This window comes from Pinus tabuliformis, chromosome 8 (assembly GCF_031772625.1).
Source record: "Pinus tabuliformis cultivar Carrire ecotype Pingquan chromosome 8, CPIR1, whole genome shotgun sequence".
NCBI classification, from domain to species: domain Eukaryota; kingdom Viridiplantae; phylum Streptophyta; class Pinopsida; order Pinales; family Pinaceae; genus Pinus; species Pinus tabuliformis.
The window spans coordinates 581054690-581073698 of record NC_142294.1 but is presented as its reverse complement, the minus strand read 5'-3'; positions in this window follow the sequence as shown (position 1 = coordinate 581073698).

Below are 19009 nucleotides of genomic sequence, written 5' to 3'. Positions count from 1 at the left end.
TGTAGCCCTCTATAGGTGTGTTCCTGTGTGCCAGTATGAGTCTATGGTAGTACGAAATTGTAAGAAGTTTTTCTTTATAATAAAAATAAGATAGACACGACAAAAATAGTGGTTTTTTCCCACATTGGGTTTCCACCTAAAATCTTGGTGTTCATGTATGTTGCTTATGTGTGATGGTTTATTTTGTTCTTACTGCACATGGTTACTATTTAATTAATGCTAAATGATGTATTGATACACTAGTTCAAGTTAAACAAATGATGAATTAACTGTAAAGTAATTTTACTAGATATACATAGGTTTCTTTAAGTAAAATCACGTACAAAACTATGAGGAAGAAAAGAAAAGTTTGAGTTTCAAATACTGATTCACCCCCATTTCGCTCAGTATTTTTCCCAACAATTCTTTCTCAATTACATCTTTGTTCATTTAATTTGTAGGATTCCTTAATCACCTACATAGATTGTTATTTCATATTGATGAGTTTATGATATATAATTGGTTATTAGTCCACTTATCTCTTTGGTTATATTGTGGATGATTTGATCTCTTGTTTGTCTTTGTCTATGCATATCTCTTTTAGGAAAATATGTAGAAGTTGTGGGAGGTGATGAGAGGATCTCTAAAGCATCGAGGAGTGAATTGTTGAATGCTTTGAAGGGGAATTCCTCAATCATTTCATTAAATCGGTAAGATGCCTCTATCACTGTATTTTATTTCATTCAATTAGAGTCTAGAGAAATGTAGCAATTCCGATTAGTTTGTAACTATGTTTCTTTGAAGTCTAACGAGATCGCTCTTATCCACAAGAGGGATAATTCCACATTACAAATTGGTGACCATATTGGGGATTCATTCAAATATCCATTATTTTTCCTTGTTTGATCTTTGCAACCTCTTGCAAAAGCCTTCCTTGAGTGTCTCAAGAGTTTAGAAATTTGGATTTTGTGATGGATTTGATTTATCTTTTTATTTTTTCTCAATTCACTCGCTATGCATACTTTCACTTCAGGCACATTTTCCTTTTAGCAACATAGCATATTCCCATTAGCTTAATCCAGATCCTATGCACATATCTAGAAATTTTGAAAAAGTTAGCTATATGCTCATTAAATCCAAACTTTTGGTTTTTTCCTGATTGTTTACAGTTCTTTGAACCTGCTATTAGTGATTGTCATTTTGGCTAAGTGTTATGAAAAGTAGTACCTGTGATTATCTTGTTTTTACAAATTAGGGTAAGGTCTTATTAGATGAATGGCTTATTTATCAAAAGAAAGATCTGTTAGTCTTGTCTTTTTTTACCGTCTACATATCTTTTGTCGATTACATTGGGTTCTGATTCCAATTTTCTCTTTTGTGAAAGTTTGATTTGTGTGTCAAAATCAATGATTTGTAAGATTAGGCATCATTTGTGAAAAATACTTCTTGTATTAGTTTTGAAATGGAAAATCATTTTTCTTTCTATTCCTGAAGTTTTCATGAACTGTACTTTTGCTGGAAGTGAATTCATAGGATTCCATTAAAGAAAACTCATTTTTAGTCATTATTAGTTTCTTGTTGCGTTTTTCGAATTTCTAAGTGATTGCATCAAAAGATAAATTTCTTGTTTTCTTGTGTTATTGGGCAATGAGAAAATTTGAAATTTATTTCAATATCTGGGTGATTTAAAATTGGATATCTGCATCTTAGGGAAAGGGTTATAATGGGATTTAGATTTTGTTTTTACATTTCAATCAAAAAAGTGAAAGATTTTTTTTCTTACTTTAGATATATTTTCATTGAAAAAAATATTATATCATCATTTTTTACTACATTAGGATTTCTTCAAGTCATAATTTCATCAAGTTTCACATCCATTACCTTTGATTAAAGAAAAACTATTAAAATCAACATGTTCTGGTATTCAACAACCCCCCCATTTGTAAATGATAGTAGTTAACGCTACATTTATAAATGGGGGCCCTTTAAAAATTTTCATAAAAAAAACAAAACTTAGCATTTAGTCATTTCTTTTATTTCTTGAATAAAGCAAAGATAACAATCAAAACCTTTTTAAGAACTACTAAAGACTTACCTTTTCATATATAGCATTTCTAAAACCTACCAAAGGACCTTTCTAAAAAAGACCTCCAAAATCAAGAAAAATGATTAAACAAGGGCTCCATGGTCTAAATTATCATAAAATCTGATGAAAACAGAAGTGCTTAACATTTTTAGGCTAAAGTCTCACACCACATATCATGAATTATAAATAAATCTTTCTTAAAAACAATATAATGAAATTTGTGAGATGTGAAACTGTGATGGCGCTTTGCTTTTCATCGCATTGCATTTTGGGAATTTAAGAAAATGGTTTGCACTTACTAGCAACTGATATTGCGAAATGCGATTGACACCCGGACCCACACTTTACAATATTAAAATTAAATGTTTACAGTCCGTCAAGTTTATTACATAGGATAAACCTAGCAATTGTCTATAAGTCAAACATCGAACAGACACTCACATCTCGCAGAAACATAGTAGGAGGTAAGAATGCTAAAAGGCACATCTTGGGATATTATGATCTGTGATATTTCTTTTCAAATCACATAATCGCTATCATCACAATACAATGGGTCACCACCCTAGAATCTTTTATCCCATTTTACAACGCAAACATTTATGAGCAATAAAGCTAAGAGATAATGAATCATTAGAGGGCATTAGTGGGAAATAATTGCATTTATGTGCGAAAAGCCATTTAGCTTGATACGATATCTTGTTACGTGCATTCAAATAATGCTTCTTTTATGACCGTTACAATCTATCTGGATTATTTCATTTTTACATTTATCTTTGTGTGCCCGATAGTTGTTGTTCTTCATTTCAGGAAAAACTCGCAGAATAGAGCATTGAGAACAATGGGGAAGAAAGGTAAGGTTGTAGCCTCTGAGAAGACAGAGATGACTCCCCTATTCACAGATACCACATGCAACCAAGAGGGAGGAACCTCTACATGAGAGGCTATGTACAACACACTGTAGGAGGAACAACCAAGGATTATGGAAACAACCGTTACATTTAACGGGCGAGATTCCTCAGACACTTCCATGCTAGAGACAACTTGCTTATTTTTGCACTGTAGAGCCACTCGGTCAGAGATAATCCCTTATACCGACATTGTAAAATGGGTTGTCAATGCAACAGACATCTCAGACAGAGAATTCAAGACGAGGAGCCAAGAGGTCATCATAGATTTTACCCCAGACAACCTATGGCTTATCTACCACATACCAGAGCCACAAGTAATCTACAACAAGAAATTCATAGAGAATCTTGCTAAAGAGAACAACAACCTAGCGGATTGCACCCACGCCTAGTCGAGTAAAGAAGAGAAAATCAAGAAAGACAAAATTGGTATGTACACTACTCCGTCTATTTGTCTCCCTTATAGTTTTGTAGCGGCTATGTTATGTAGACTGTTTGGCAGACCGGATAGTACTAAGTTCTCCCCAGAGTGATTGTCACTAATAGATGCAGTCGTTAACGCAACTATAATGAATTGGGCCCAAATCTTGTCAGACAATTTAGCAAAAACAATTATTGAGTATGGAAGGAGAAGAAGTAATGCTTCGATGATTTAACCTCCATTTTTATGAGCGCCTATGTTATGGATGCTATTTGTTTTAGTTTAAAGTTCCCCATCATGGGATGGAAATGGACTGTTCGAAACCCACTTCCCATTCACATGTACCACAAGGTCATGTGGAAATCCAATTTTCAACCACATTTTTTCAAGATCTGCCATAGAGTCCTATTCACAAACGGCTTTATAATCTAGATGCCCCCAGGGTTTCCCAACAAGCTGAAGTTGACATCCTCCCGATGGCTAGATGGTTCATGGAGGAAAGATTTACATATATCTGAGTTTCTGGCAGCACCACCTCCCCCCATATCCTCCCATACTATGTTCTAGATAAATTGATGGCTAGGGATATAGCCTATTAGACAGCTAGTGAGGGAGGAATGAGCCATACCCTGAAAGATTAAAAAAAAGACCATTTGGCCTGCATTCCCTGTATAGTGCAGAGCATTTGCACTACACAACCTGGGACACACGTTTAAAGAAGCAAAGAACATGCTATCTCTGTAATTACCCAAATTCCTTAGACGGTAATATGACCCATTTGGCACTGTCAATAATTTCACTATTTTGGTCAAAATAAAAGTATTCACTAATGAGGAGGATTTTTTTGATGATATCTTTTTGTAGAAAAAGACCTTTAAAGAGGTGAATCATATGGCACAACTACTTTTTGACCATGAAGATCTAGAAAGGTTCTACGGTTACAGAGAAAGAAGGCTGGTAATGGTCCCATTGGACCAATTATTAATTGAACCAATAAGGGAGCCTATTCCCACTGTTACTATAGAAGGTGACTCCAAAGAAGATTCCAAATCCAATTCTAGGGTATATTCTCAAGAGAAATCTCTCAGGTAATTGTGACAGTCATCACAAAATGGCAGAAGCAGAAGCATCAAGTGAATAAAGGATACGACCCAATCTACACAGAAGATAGCTGAAGAAGCTTCAGCTAGCAAGCGGGTTGAAATTGCTACTACCTCTGCACAACCAATAAAACCCATGGTAATTCAATTAGAGGAAGAGTGGGATAATTTTAATAAAAGTCTCAATATAGAGGAACAACTGCCAGAGTTGCAAACTCCGCAACAAAAAACATCTCTAGAAATTACAGTGGAAGAAACTGCAAATGAACAAGAAGTAGATCATATCCCTCTTACCTCCACCTCTGAAATAATTTTGAGAATTGAGGAAATACCCCCTCTGGCTATATTCTATAGCCCACAGCATGAGGCCGTGGTGAAAAGGCAAAGAAAGAAAAGAAAATTGGACTTTATAACTGTTACTACCCCTGAAAATGATGTAATGGATGTTCTATGGAAGGACTCACATGTTGATCCATCCGCCAACCTAACTAGACTCTCGCAGTTTCTAGGTTCTTATGCTACAACGACCATAGACAAAGCAATAGAAGTCCAAATGTTTCTTAGAGAAAAGGAAAATAAAATAATGTTACTTCAGCAACAATTACCGCAAGTCAAATCTGACCAGCACGCAAAGATAGAGTTCGCGAAGCTTCAATAGGTATTTGAACAAATGCAAATAGAACATTGAACCAGCCTAGCTGAGTAGGAAGCACAGGTTGAGGAAATAGTTGATCTAAATATGGATGATCCAAAAATTGATCAGTTTATTACTAAAGCACTTGAACTTAATTCTGAGTTGACACATCAAAAAGAATTACTGTGCCAAAAGATTTCAAACTAGAAATCTTATTATGAAACAAGTGAATAACTAACAAGTAAATTCGTAGAAATGTGACTTGAATATGATGAGATATTTGAAAATGTCTCTGATTTCGTCGCCTAGAAAAATACAGAGCAAGGGAGAAAAGTCGACCTGCCCAAGCTAGAAGAATCACATAAGGAAATTCTATTTTCTACCTAGGATTCTCGGCTTAAAGAGGCAGAAAAAGCAACATCAGACGCGGCAGCAAAAACAAACATTATCATAGAAAATATCAATGAGAATTTGCATGGTGCCAATCTAGTGGCAGAGTCCATTCCATGATTCCTTCGAGATGTGAAACATCTCGAACAACAATGGAAATCTGCAGCGGAAGGAAAAGTGGAAGTGATAAGGAAAATGACCAGGCTACACTAGTAGGCGTATTGGCAACATTTAGTCAAGCCTCACAGCCAATGGGTGACCCTGCGATGCCTAACCACCTCTGTTAAGAAAATGGCGCCAGCACTCACCGATGCCTTATTCAATGGACAGTTGAAAGTTGAAATCGACTAGCCCACATAGCTGAAGCCTATGGTGGATATTTGCGATCTGAAGGATCAAATGCAACATAGTTAGTCCCCTTGTTTACTTTAATTTTGATTTTAGTTTTGCATAAATTGACGCATGTCGTTTAAACCTCCTCAATTATTTTTGTAATAATTTATTTTTAGTTTTATAGTTTTAGTATTTAAACCCCTCCCATGCATTTAGATAAGGGTCTAGAATTTTATCAAAAACTCTCTTCAAACTATGCACTTCTACCCCTTTGAGGAAGTTCTAGTGAAATATATGGAACATGCTTTATTTTTATTTGATTTAGCATCTTCTACTGAAATTGTAGTTTTCTACTCTTAGATGATGTTGAATAGATTGAAGATAAATCAATATTGCTGAAACACATGAGTACAACATATTATAACTGCTACTCTTATCTCGTAATCCTTTTTACTTATGTATTAAGAAATCATTTCTTTCCAAATTATTTATGTATGCAAGTCTGAATTTTGATTACCATTATTGCACTTTTGTATGATGATAATCTTCATTTTTTGTTGAATATATGAATAACACTTTATGCGATATATTTCTCACAATCATTTTAGCTAACTTTTTATACGAAATGATTATTGTTAAAATAGATTCACTTCTAATTGTAACTGAATGATCTTTATTACCAATTGCTTTTAGAAATTATTGTAGATCGCATATATCAAGTTTATCCCAAGTATATTATGATTAGATAGTTTTTTAAAATTAGAAGTTAAATGCATTTGTGATTGATTAGTTTAGACTAGATTATTGTTAGCTTAAACATTACCCTAAAACATCACACATCACCCCATTTAGCACAAGCATTGAACAGATTGGGAAAATGGTCCCATTATCCCCCGTTGGAGCCACTACTCCAAATGGAAAAGGAGCTGCCAACCAAGGTCCGGACCGTGTGGTTTTCGCCCATGTTGAGGCAACGATTTTTGAGGCTTCAACATTTTCGTGCTAGAAGGAGGGCCCAGTCTAGGAATGGCAAGTAAATCCAAATTAGCAAGCCATTCTAAGAGTAAAAATCCCTCACCCTCACCTCCAACTTCTCTAAAGTCTTCTAAATTGACTGATCCTAAGCGAGAAGTTGCACAAGATATTATACAACCCATTGTTGAAAACCTAATCAATCCAGATCATTCTTCTCTTAGAAAAGCCCCAGAAGTTCAACCTTTGATTCACAGATTATAGGGGATTTCGCTATCACAAGAAGAATCTGAGATATCTCAAGATAGTGTTAGTTCTCAGTTCACTCCATCTCGACCATTAACTAGAGCAAAGAGTGAAAAGATCGAATACCTTTGCTCGAATTTCCTCTTCCATGCTGGAAGAAAGTTATGAAGACACCATCTGAATCGCACACCGAGGTTTTATCATCATCTTCATTTATCCCATCTATACCCTCACATGATCAATCATCCATCCCACCACTCTAGATTGTGATTCACACAAGTACATGAGCTATAGCTTCCTCTACCCAATCACCTTCAAACCCTACGGCAACACCTTCCCCTACCCTTATACCAGCAATAGCATATAATCCCCCACAAAATTCTCCAAGGCCATGGACAAACCCAGGGGCTGTTAGGATGGCTGGTCCTTTACATCAATTACCAGCACATCCAGAAAAATGGCTGCCCAAATTCAATATTGCTAATGGCCTATTGGATGAGGAACATATAAATAATTTTATGTTGTCCATTAACTTGAATCAAGTAGAGGAGGAAGATTCAGTTTTAGGACTATTCCCATATACTTTGCAGGGAGCAGCAGGATCATGGTACATTTCATTACCATTAGGTTCTATTAATAGTTGCGACGCTTTTCAAGAGCAACTTTTAACAATTTTTGGAGATGATAGATCTACAACTACCTTAATTAATGATCTCTCCAATTTGAAAGCTGATCCAAGAGAACCCATCAAGGACTTCAACTCTCGCTTTAATAAAATATTGATTAAAATACCAGCAGCATCTAAGCCTAGCGATGAGGTTCAAAATGAGTGGTACATCTATGCTCTACATCAAACACAACTATCTTTTTTGATAAAGCTACCAAAGCAACTTTGGTAGAAAATATGAAAGAGACAATAGCTATAGAAGAACACATCCTAGATGTCGTAAAGAGAAACGCATTAGAAGAACAAAAATCTAAGATAGTAACCTTCAGAGATGACTCTAAGAAGAAACCACCGAAAGATCCTTTTCATCTTGAAGGGTTACAGAAAGTACTCAAAAACATGTCTAATGAAATGGTTGATGTCTAATGAAATGGTTGATATTAAGAAATAGGTAGCAGAGACATCCTCTAACAACCTTTTACACCATTCAAGAGGAATTCCGCTACTGATATTAAGCCTCCAAATTCCATATCAAATGCCAAGTTATATGAGGATGAAGTTTCACCTAGCGAAGAACAAAGGGATGATGAGGAAGTTGTAGAGTTACAAGGGATGTGGGATTTCATACTTCCTGATGAAGAAACTCAAGAAGCCTTACCTGTCACTACCCGAAGTAAAAATCTTGTCAAATTGTCACAAACAAATCTGAAACAGAAGGCTTCAATGCCACCCCCTAGGGATAATGAAATAGGTAAGTAATCTATACCAAAATCTACTCAAACTACACCTACTCAATCAGATCCTTCTCTTTCATCTAGAACTTTGATAGTTTCTGATGAAATGGAATATAATATTATTGATTATATGAAGAAAACTAGGGAAAGCATTACATTTCATGAGCTTAGCAAATTGAAACATCAACAGAAGTTACTTCTGAAAGAACTTAAAGTAGAACCTACTGCACCACTTCCTGCTACCGTAATCTCGCAGGCTGCCCAAGAAATGGGAAGGCCCCCTCGTGCTTCTTTGAGTAAGATAGATCCAACTGATTTAGCTTTAATTGGAGGAAGATCAAAATCCCACACTCCACCATTTCTTCTTGCTTTTGAAGTCTTTAACAAAAAGTTACACAACTATCTGGTTGATTCTAGAGCTTCATCTAACATCTTACCCAGAATAGTTTGTGAGAAGTTGAATGTTTAGCCTCAGAAATCCATTGTACGAATAGTTCAGTTAGATCACTCTCAGGTAGAAGTTGTGGGGGAACTTAATAAATTAACCATCATACTTTCATCAAACCCCAAATTTTGCCAAGTCATCAACATACTTGTACCTGACATTCCTGAGTTATAAGGTTTAATCCTTAGTAGAGATTCGTAAGAAAAACTTCATGCTTGTTTTGCAACTGATTGGTATCACATGTGGCTTCCCTATAATGGTAAACCAAATCAAATAAGGGTTGATCGCGAGAAACATCAAAAGTTCATAGTGACAGAATTAGAAGGAGAAAATGAACCAGTTGCGTATAACAACAATATCATTGGAAATTATTCTGTAGAATCATTTCTAGGAAATTTCAATACTCACACTTCACCTTTCTTAGAAAACTCTATTGTCTCTCAAATTGAAATTTTTTCCCAAACAGACACTTCTAAATGTGTAAATTTTGTAGATAAACTTGTAGTTAAATCTTTATTTTGGAAATTATTTTTTGATGGATCTAAATCCAATGATGGAGCAGGAGCAGGTTGCATCTTAGTTAGCCCAGAGGAGGAGAAAACTATGCTAGCATGCAGACTTGAATTTGATTGCACCAACAATATTGTTGAATATGAGGCCTTAGTTCAAGGTTTGTATAAGGCAATTGCCCTTAACGTAAAATACCTCCAAGTATTTGGGGATTTAGAAATTGTTATAAAACAGGTAAGAAACAATATACATTTTTTATCAGGACACTTGAAACATTATTAATCATTAGTTCAAGATCTAACTCTCCACTTTACTATGTTAAATATTTCCCCTTTCCCAAGGCTCTAGATTGCTAGTACTGATCCTCTAGCTAATGTCGCTTCCAAGCTTATACATCCATAAGATTATAGCCTAGATCGATTCTCCATTGAATTAATTTTTGGGCCTTCCATCCCTGGTAATATCACCAACTAGAGAGTCTTTAATAACGAACCGGATATCATAAGCTTCCTGACCTCAGAAGGGTCGTACGATGACTAGATAGTTGATGAAGACCAGCATGATGACCAACTTAAACAATAAACAGTCATTAATGTTATACCAAAGTCCATAGTTAAGTTGGAAGATTTATATGACCTTAAAGACAAATTTAAATGATCTACCAATTCAAAACTTCAAAGTCCAACTCTGAGGTTTGAATTGATCAATCCTGGGACTGATTTAAATCCTCAAAACATTAACTTAGGTCTAGGTCTTACGTCATATGAAAAAGTATCTTTTATAAGTTTGTTGAAAAAATATAAGAATATCCTTGCATGGAACTGTGAAGATGACATATGACACCTCTATTACCCAACACACTATTCTTATGATATCTGACGAAAGACCTATTCAACAAAAATTGAGGAAAATCCATCAGGATTTAGAAAGTCAAATCAAATTTGAATTGAATAAACTACTGAAAGCCAAAATTATTTTTCCTTTTAGACACTCCTGATGGGTTTCCAATCTTGTCTCAGTCAAGAAAAAGAATGACAATATTCAGATATATATAGATTTCCGCAACCTCAATAAAACTTGTCAAAAGGAAAATTTCCCATTACCTCCTATGGAACAGATTTTGCAATCAGTAGTGGGATCCGAACTAATTTCTTTCCTGGATGGATTCTCAGGTTATAATCAAATCTTATTACATCTAGATGACCAGCTGAAAGCTACATTCAGGACAAAGTGGGCCACTTATGCTTATCAGAATATTCCATTTGGACTGATCAACGCTGGTGCTACTTTCCAGAGGGCCATCGATATAGCCTTCAAAGGTTTGGTAAATAAGTCAGTAATGATATATTTAGATGATATAACAATATACTCCAAAAAACGCAGTAGTCGTCTAAGAGACTTGAAACAAATCTTTGAATGTTGCCAAAGGTATGGAATTTATCTGAACCCGAAAATGTCTTTTTTCGTGTTAAGTGAAGGAAAGATCCTTGGATTCATTGTTTCCAAATAAGGAATTCATATCGATCCTGATAGAATTAGAGAAATTTCTTAAATACCTTTACCACATAACAATAGATCAATGGAATCTTTTCCTAGGTCAAATAAATTTTGTTAAAAGATTTGTCCCTCACTTCTCAAGAGTTGTTTTACCTCTTCAATCAATGATAAAGAAAAATTCTTTGTTTTAATGGGGACATTTGGAACATGAAGCCTTTAGCTTGATAAAACAAGAAATTATTAACACCCCATCTCTACCAACCCCAAATTTTTCCAGCCATTTCATTTTATATACTTTCACTTCCGAGAAATCATATGTGGCCATATTGAGACAAGCAAATCAAGATAAGGTTGAATCTCCAATCTCTTTCTTTAACTCCAATTTGCAAGGAGCTGAATTAAATTACTCAGACATTAAAAAACTGGCTTTTGCTGTTTTCAAATCTATAAAACACTTCACACCTTTTCTCCTCAAAACCCACACTAAAGTCATAGTACCCTTCTCAGCAGTGAGAAATCTTTAAATACAAAGGGACGTAGGAGAAAAGAGAGCAAACTGGGTCACTGCCCTGCAAGAATATGACATAGAAATTAAACTAGCTAAAGTTGTAAAAGGTGAAGTTTTTTGCAGGATGTTGGCGGGCACTTCAAACCTATTAGAGTTGCAGCATTCAGGTGACGATGTACAATTCTATGAGGTAAGCCTCAATGACATAGAATCAAGGTATGCTGATACCATATCTTACTTAAAAAATGGATATGCACTAGCCCAATTGAATTACAGAAAGAAAAGAGCATTGAGATTAAAATCAAGGCAATATCAAATTGTCAACGATGTACTGTTTAGAAGAAATTATGATTATGGTTTACTTAGATGTCTTGAAAAATCTGAGGTAGAGAAGGTGTCACAAGAACTTCATGATGGACTAGTTGGTGGTCACTTTGGAGGTGACACTACGACACATAAAATCCTGCATGCCAACTATTACTGGCCAACTTTGTTCAAAGATGCACACAATTATGTCAGAAGATGTAAGGTTTTTCAAGCAGTTGTTGGAAGACAGAGAAAACCCGCACTACCATTACAACCCATCAACAATGACCAACCATTTGAACAATGGGGATTGGACGCAATAGGTGAGATCGTTCCTCATTCTTGTAAACAACATAGATACATTCTTACAGCCATTTATTATTTCACCAAATGGGTAGAGACAATCCCACTGAACGTAGCCAATTCAGAAAATATTATTGAATTCACAAATCAATTTATCATCACCAGATTTGGCTTACCATCTTCTTTAATGTTGGATAATGCATCTTATTCTTTAGGCCATGTTATGACATAACTTTCTCTTAAAATGGGTTTTAACCTTAAGTATTCGGCAAATTATTATCCCCAAGGAAATGGACTAGCTGAATCCATAAACAAAAATCTCATCTGGATTATTAAATGTACTGTTGACCAAGGCCAAAAGAACTGGCATAAGTCTTTAGTGTTTGTTCTATGGGCAGATCGAATAACTCAGAAAGCATCCATCGACACTTCTCCTTTTAATTTGGTCTATGGGAAAGAAAAAGTTTTACCAACAAACGTAGCCATTCCCTCCTTAGCCTTAGTTCAATTCATTGGAGAAATCCCTTCCTCATCTATGTAGGTTAGACAATTACAAATTCTTAAGCTTGAAGAGGAAAGGGAAAAAGCTAGGACCATGTATGCACATCATCAACAGTTAGTCAAAGCCTCCTTTGATTCAAATTTTGTAGCTTCAAAATATTTCCAACTCAGAGACCTAGTATTAAAATGGGATAAAGCCCATGAAGAGAAAGGTAAGCATACCAAGTTCCAACAAATGTGGCTGGGCCCATTTCAGATTGTGGAATAGTTAGGCCCGTCAACTTTTCTGCTACAGGATTTATTAGGTAAGAGAGAATGTCTACCTATTAATGGATAGGTCCTAAAGAAATACTTTCCATAGAAGATGATCTCTTTTGTTCACTATATGTTATTGCACATAAAAATTTCCTTTAGAAATAATAATACCAACTCAAAAGCATTTACTTTTGGTTTTACAAAGGATAGTCTCTTTTCAATTTTGACTTTTCACTTCTATAAATAAAGATTTTTATGAAAGTAATCTTCACATATGAAATGTATAATTAAGTTTGATTTCTCTTAAATTGATTGTCTTCCTCCTTAATTATCTGATTTTGGTGAAGCTTAACTTTAAAAGAGAAACTGGTCCATTATATCAGTCTAGAAAAGAATCTATATAAAGCAAAGTCTCTCTCCAGAAAGGCATCTCTAGAAACTCTACAACTGTCATCCAAAATCTCTTAAGGGGCCACTGATCCTCCCCACTTAGTTTTCATTTTTAGAGTGTAATTGTAAAGTATACCTAAACTTAAAGGATAAGAGGTCTCATCAAGCACTGGCTTACCATGATCATAAGATTATAACTAAACTGACATTACCAAAACTGGACATCAAAACATGGTAATGATTTATGATTATAAAAATCAAAAGGAAAGGGGTCTCATCACGAGCTAGCTTGTTCAATTAAGTTACGAATCAAGTGAATGGCCTTGTAAATGTTGGTCACCAAACCAAGACATTGTCCTTTAGGAAATAGAAATGAAAAGCTGAAGAAACAAATTAATTACTTCAGAAAATAAAGAAAGTAATAAGTATACTTATGAGCTTATCTTTAAAATTGCATTCTGATTTCAGTGGAATACTGGGTCATTGTTGGTTAAAATGTAAACATGTCGAGGTTATGAATGCCTACTATTAGCAAAGGCTCTACCTACGACAACGTAGTAAATCAAAAACCAATATTGGGAGAGACTCATGGCTTTTATCTTTAAAAAAAAAGTAAAGACTGATGTAAATAAAGTTACTTTTTGTAAGAAAAGAATAGTCAAAAGAATGGTAGTTAGGTAGATGATTGTTCTATTACAAAAGTAGTATTTCTTACTTTATATTCCATATAATTTTTTTCATTTTCAAAACTATCTTTGTTTTGGAAGTTTTAGAAATTTCAAAAAAAATCTCAGAGATAACTGGTTCTTCCAAGTGAATTGCCAATTGTTGCGGTATTCAACAACCCCCCCATTTGTTAATGATAGTAGTTAATGTTACATTTATAAATGGACACCGTTTAGAAAGTTTCATCCAGAAAAACAAAACTTAGCATTTAGTCATTTCTTTTATTTTTTGAATAAAGCAAAGATAAGAATCAAAAACTTTTTAGGAACTACTAAAGACTTACCTTTTCATATATATCATGTCTAAAACCCACCAAAGGACCTTTTTAAAAAAACCTCCAAAATCAAGGAAAATGATTAAACAAGGGCTCCATGGTCTAAATTATCATAAAATTTGATGAAAACTGAAGTCCTTAAGATTTTTAGGCTTATGTTTCACATCACATATCACGACTTATAAAGAACTCTCTCTTAAAAATGATATAGCGAAATTTGCGAGATGCGAAACAACGATGGTGCTTTGCCTTTTATCAGATCGCATTTTGGGCATTCAAGCAAATGCTTTGCACTTACCACCAGCTGATATTGTGAAATGCGATTGGTGCTCAGACCCACAGCTCAGAATATTAAATAAATGTTTCGATTCCATCAATTCTATTGCATAGGATAAACCTAGCGATTAACTATATGTCAAACAGCTAACGGATGGCTCACATCTCGCAGAAACACATCAGGAGGTAAGAATGCTAAAAGGAATATATTGTGATATTGAAATCTACGATATTGCTTCACAAATCGCACAATCGCTATCATCGCAGTATAATGGCTCGCCACCCTAGAAGCTCTTATCCTGTTTTACGATGCAAACATTTATAATCAATAAAGCTAAGAGATAACAAATCATTAGTGGTCATTACTAGGAAATAACTGCATTTATGTGTGAAAAGCCATTTAGCTTGATATGATATCTTGTTACATGCATTCCAATAATGCTTCTTTTACCAGCTTTACAAGCTATCTACATTATTTCATTTTTACGTTCATCTTTGTGTGTCCGATAGCTGTTGTTCTTCATTTTAGGAAAAACTTGTAGAACAGAGCATTGCGAACAATGGGGAAGAAAGGCAAGGTTGTAGCCTCTAAGAAGACACTGATGACACTCCTATTCACAGATACCACATGTAGCCAAAAGGGAGGAACCTCTACATAACAGGCTATGTACAACATACTAGAGGAGGAACATCTGAGGATTATGGAAACAAACGTTACAATTGATGGGCGAGACTCCTCAAACGCTTCCATGCTAGAGATGGCTTGCTTGTTTTTGCACTGCATAGCCACTCAGATGAAGATAATCCCTTATACTGACATCGTAAAATGGGTGATCGATGCAGCCAAAATCTCAGACAGAGAATTCAAGATGAGGAGCGAAGAGGTCATCAGATATTTTACCTTGGACAACCTACGGCTTATGTACCACCTACCAGAGCCATAGGTCATCTACAACAAGAAATTCATAAAGAATTTTGCTAAAGAGAACAACGACCCATGGATTTCACCCGCGCCTGGTCGAGTAAAGAAGGGAAAATAAAGAAAGATAAAATTGGTATGTACACTACTCCGTCTATGTGTCCCCCTTATAGTTTTGCATCGGCTATGTTATGTATAATGTTTGGCAGACCGGATAGTACTATGTTCTTACCATAGTGGTTTTTGTTAATAGATGTAGTCGTTAACACAACTATAATGAATTGGGCCCAAATATTGTTAAACAATTTAGCAAAAACAATCACTGAGTATAGAAGGAGAAGAAGTATTGCTTCGAGGGTTTACCGTCCATTTTTTATGAGTGCCTATGTTATGGATGCTATTTGTTTTCTTTGAAAGTTCCCCATCATGGGATGGAAATGGACTATTCAAAACCCAATTCCCATTCACATGTACTGCAAGGTCATGTGGGAATCCAATTTTCAACCACATTTTTTCAAGATTTTCCATGGATTTATGCTCCCTATTCACAAGCATCTTTATAATCAAGATGCCCCCACGATTTCCCAAGAAGCTAAAGTTGACATCCTTCCAGTGGCTAGATGGTTTCGGGAGGAAAAATTTACATATATCAGAGTTTTTGATAGCATCACCTCCCCCCATATCCTCCCATACTATGTTCCAGATCAATTGATGGCTAGGGAGATAGCCTATCAAACAACTAGTGAGGGAGGAATGAGCCATACATTGAAAGAGTCAAAAAAGGCCATCTTGCTTGCATTCCCTGTACAGTGTAGAGAATTTTCACTACGCGGCCTGGGACAGGTGTTTAAAAAAGTATAGAACATGTTATCTCTGCAACTACCCAAATTCCCTAGACGACAGTATGACCCATTTGGCACTATCAAGAATTTCACCACTTTGGTGAAAATAAAAAATTTCACTAATGAGGAGGATGTTTTTGATGCTATCTTTTTGTAGAAAAACACCTCTACAAAGGTGAAGCATATGGCACAACTACTTTTTTACCATGAATAAGAAGAAAGGTTTTATAGTTACAGAGAAAAAAGGTTGGCAATGGTCCCATTGGACCAATTATTAACTGAACCAATAAGGGAGCCTACTCCCATTGTGACTATAGAAGGTGACTCCAAAGAAAATTCCAAATCCAATTCTGGGGTAGAGCCTCAAGGGAAATCTATAGGGGAATCACGATAGTCATCACAAAATGGCAGAAGATGAAGCAATGAGTCAATAAAGGATACGGCCCAAACTACACAGAGGATAATTGAAGAAGCTTCAGCTAGTAAGCACATTGAAATCCCTACTACCTCTACACCACCAATAAAACCCATGGTAATTGACTTAGAGGAAGAGTGGGATAATTTTAATAAAAGTATCAATATAGAGGGACATGTACCAGAGTTGCAAACTCCACAACAGAAAACAGCTCTGGAAATTACAGTGGAAGAAACTGCAAATGAACAAGAAGTAAAGCATATCCCTGCTACCCCCACCTCTGAAATAATTTTTAGAATTGAGGAAATACCCCCTCTGGATGTATTCTATAGCCCACGACATAAAGCCGTGGTGAAAAGGAAAAGAAAGAAAATTAAATTGGACTCTATAACTGCTACTACCCCTGAAAATGAACTAATGGATGCTCTATGGAAGGATTCACTTGTCGATCCATCCGCTAACCTAACTAGATTCTTGCAGTTTACAGTTGCTTATGCTACAACGACAATAGACAAAGAAATAGAAGTCCAAATGTTTCTTAGAGAAAAGGAAAATAAAATAATGTTACTTGAGAAACAATTACAACAAGTCAAATCCAACTAGCAGGTAGAGATAGAGTTGGCCAAGCTTCAACAGGTATTTGAACAGATGCAAATAGAACATCGAACCAGCTTATCTGAGTAGGAAGAACAGGTGTAGGCAATAATTGATCTACATAAAGATGATCCAAAAATTGATTAGTTTATTACCGAAGCACTCGGACTTAACTCCTAGTTGACACATCATAAAGAATTACTGTGCCAAAACATTTCACACTGGAATTCTTATTACGAAACAAGTGATAAACTGACAAGTCAAGTCGTAGAAATGCAACTTGAATATGATGATATTTTTAAAAAGGTCTCTGATTTTGTCGCCTGGAAAAGTACAGAGGAGGGGAGAAAAGCCGACCTGCCCAAGATAGAAGAATCACATAAGGAAATTATGTTTGCAAGCTGGGATTCTTAGCGTAAAGAAGCAGAAAAGGCAATAGTAGAAGCAGTGGTAGTAGCAAAAATTATCATAGAAAATATCAATGAGAATTTTCATGGTGCTAATCTAGTGGCAAAGTCCATTCCATGATTTTTTCTAGATGTGAAATAGCTCAAACAACGATGGAAACAGGCAGCGGAAGAAAAAGTGGAACTGATAGGGCAAATGACCAAGCTAGACTTGGAGGTGTATTGGCAACATTTGGTTGAACCTCACAGCCAATGGATGACCGTACAATGCCTAACCACTTCTACCAAGAAAATGGTGCTAGCACTCACCGATGTTGTACTCAATCGATAGTTGAAAGCTGAATTCGACCAGCCTACACAGCTGAAGCCTATGGTGGATATTTGTGATCTTAAGGATGAACTGAAACATAGTTAGTCACCTTGTTTACTTTAATTTTGATTTTATTCTTTCATAAATTGATGCAAGTCGCTTAAATCTCCTCAACTATTTTTGTAATAATCTATTTTTAGTTTTATAGTTTGTATTTAAACCCCTCTCATGCATTTAGAGAAGGGTCTGGAATTTTATCAGAAAATCTCTTAAAAACATGCACTTTTGTCCCTTTGAGGATGTTCTGGTGAAATATATGGAATAAGTTTTATTTTTACCTGATTTAGCATATTCTATTGAAATTGCACTTTTGTACTCTTAGATGATGTTGAATGGATTGAAGATAAATCAATATAGCTGAAATACATGAGTAGGACGTATTACAAATGGTACTTTTATCTCATAATCCATTTTACTTATGTATTAAGCAATCATTTCTTTCCGAATTATTTATGTATGCAAGTCTGAATTTTGATTACCATTATTATACTTCCATATGATGATAATCTTCATTTTTTTTTGAATATATGAATACCTCTTTATGAAATATATTTCTCACAATCGTTTCGGCTAACTTTTTATACAAAACTATTATTGTTAGAATGGATTCACTTCTTATAGTAATTGAATGATATTTATTACCAATTTCTTTTAGAAATTATTGTAGATCGCATATATCAAGTTTATCCTAGGTATATTATGATTAGATACTTTTTTTTTAAATTACAAGTTAAATGCATTTGTGATTGATTAGTTTAGATTATATTACTGTTAGCTTAAACATTACTCTAAAACATCACACATCACCCCATTTAGCACAAGCATTAAATAGATTGGGAAATTGGTCCCATTATCCCCAATTGGAGCCACTACTCCAAATGGAAAAGGAACTGCCAACCAAGGTTCGGATTGGGTGGTTTTCCCCTATGTTGAGGCAACAATTTTTGAGGCTTCAACACAATGCTAATTAAAATCAATCTAGAAAGTTTTTATTCTTAGGGCTC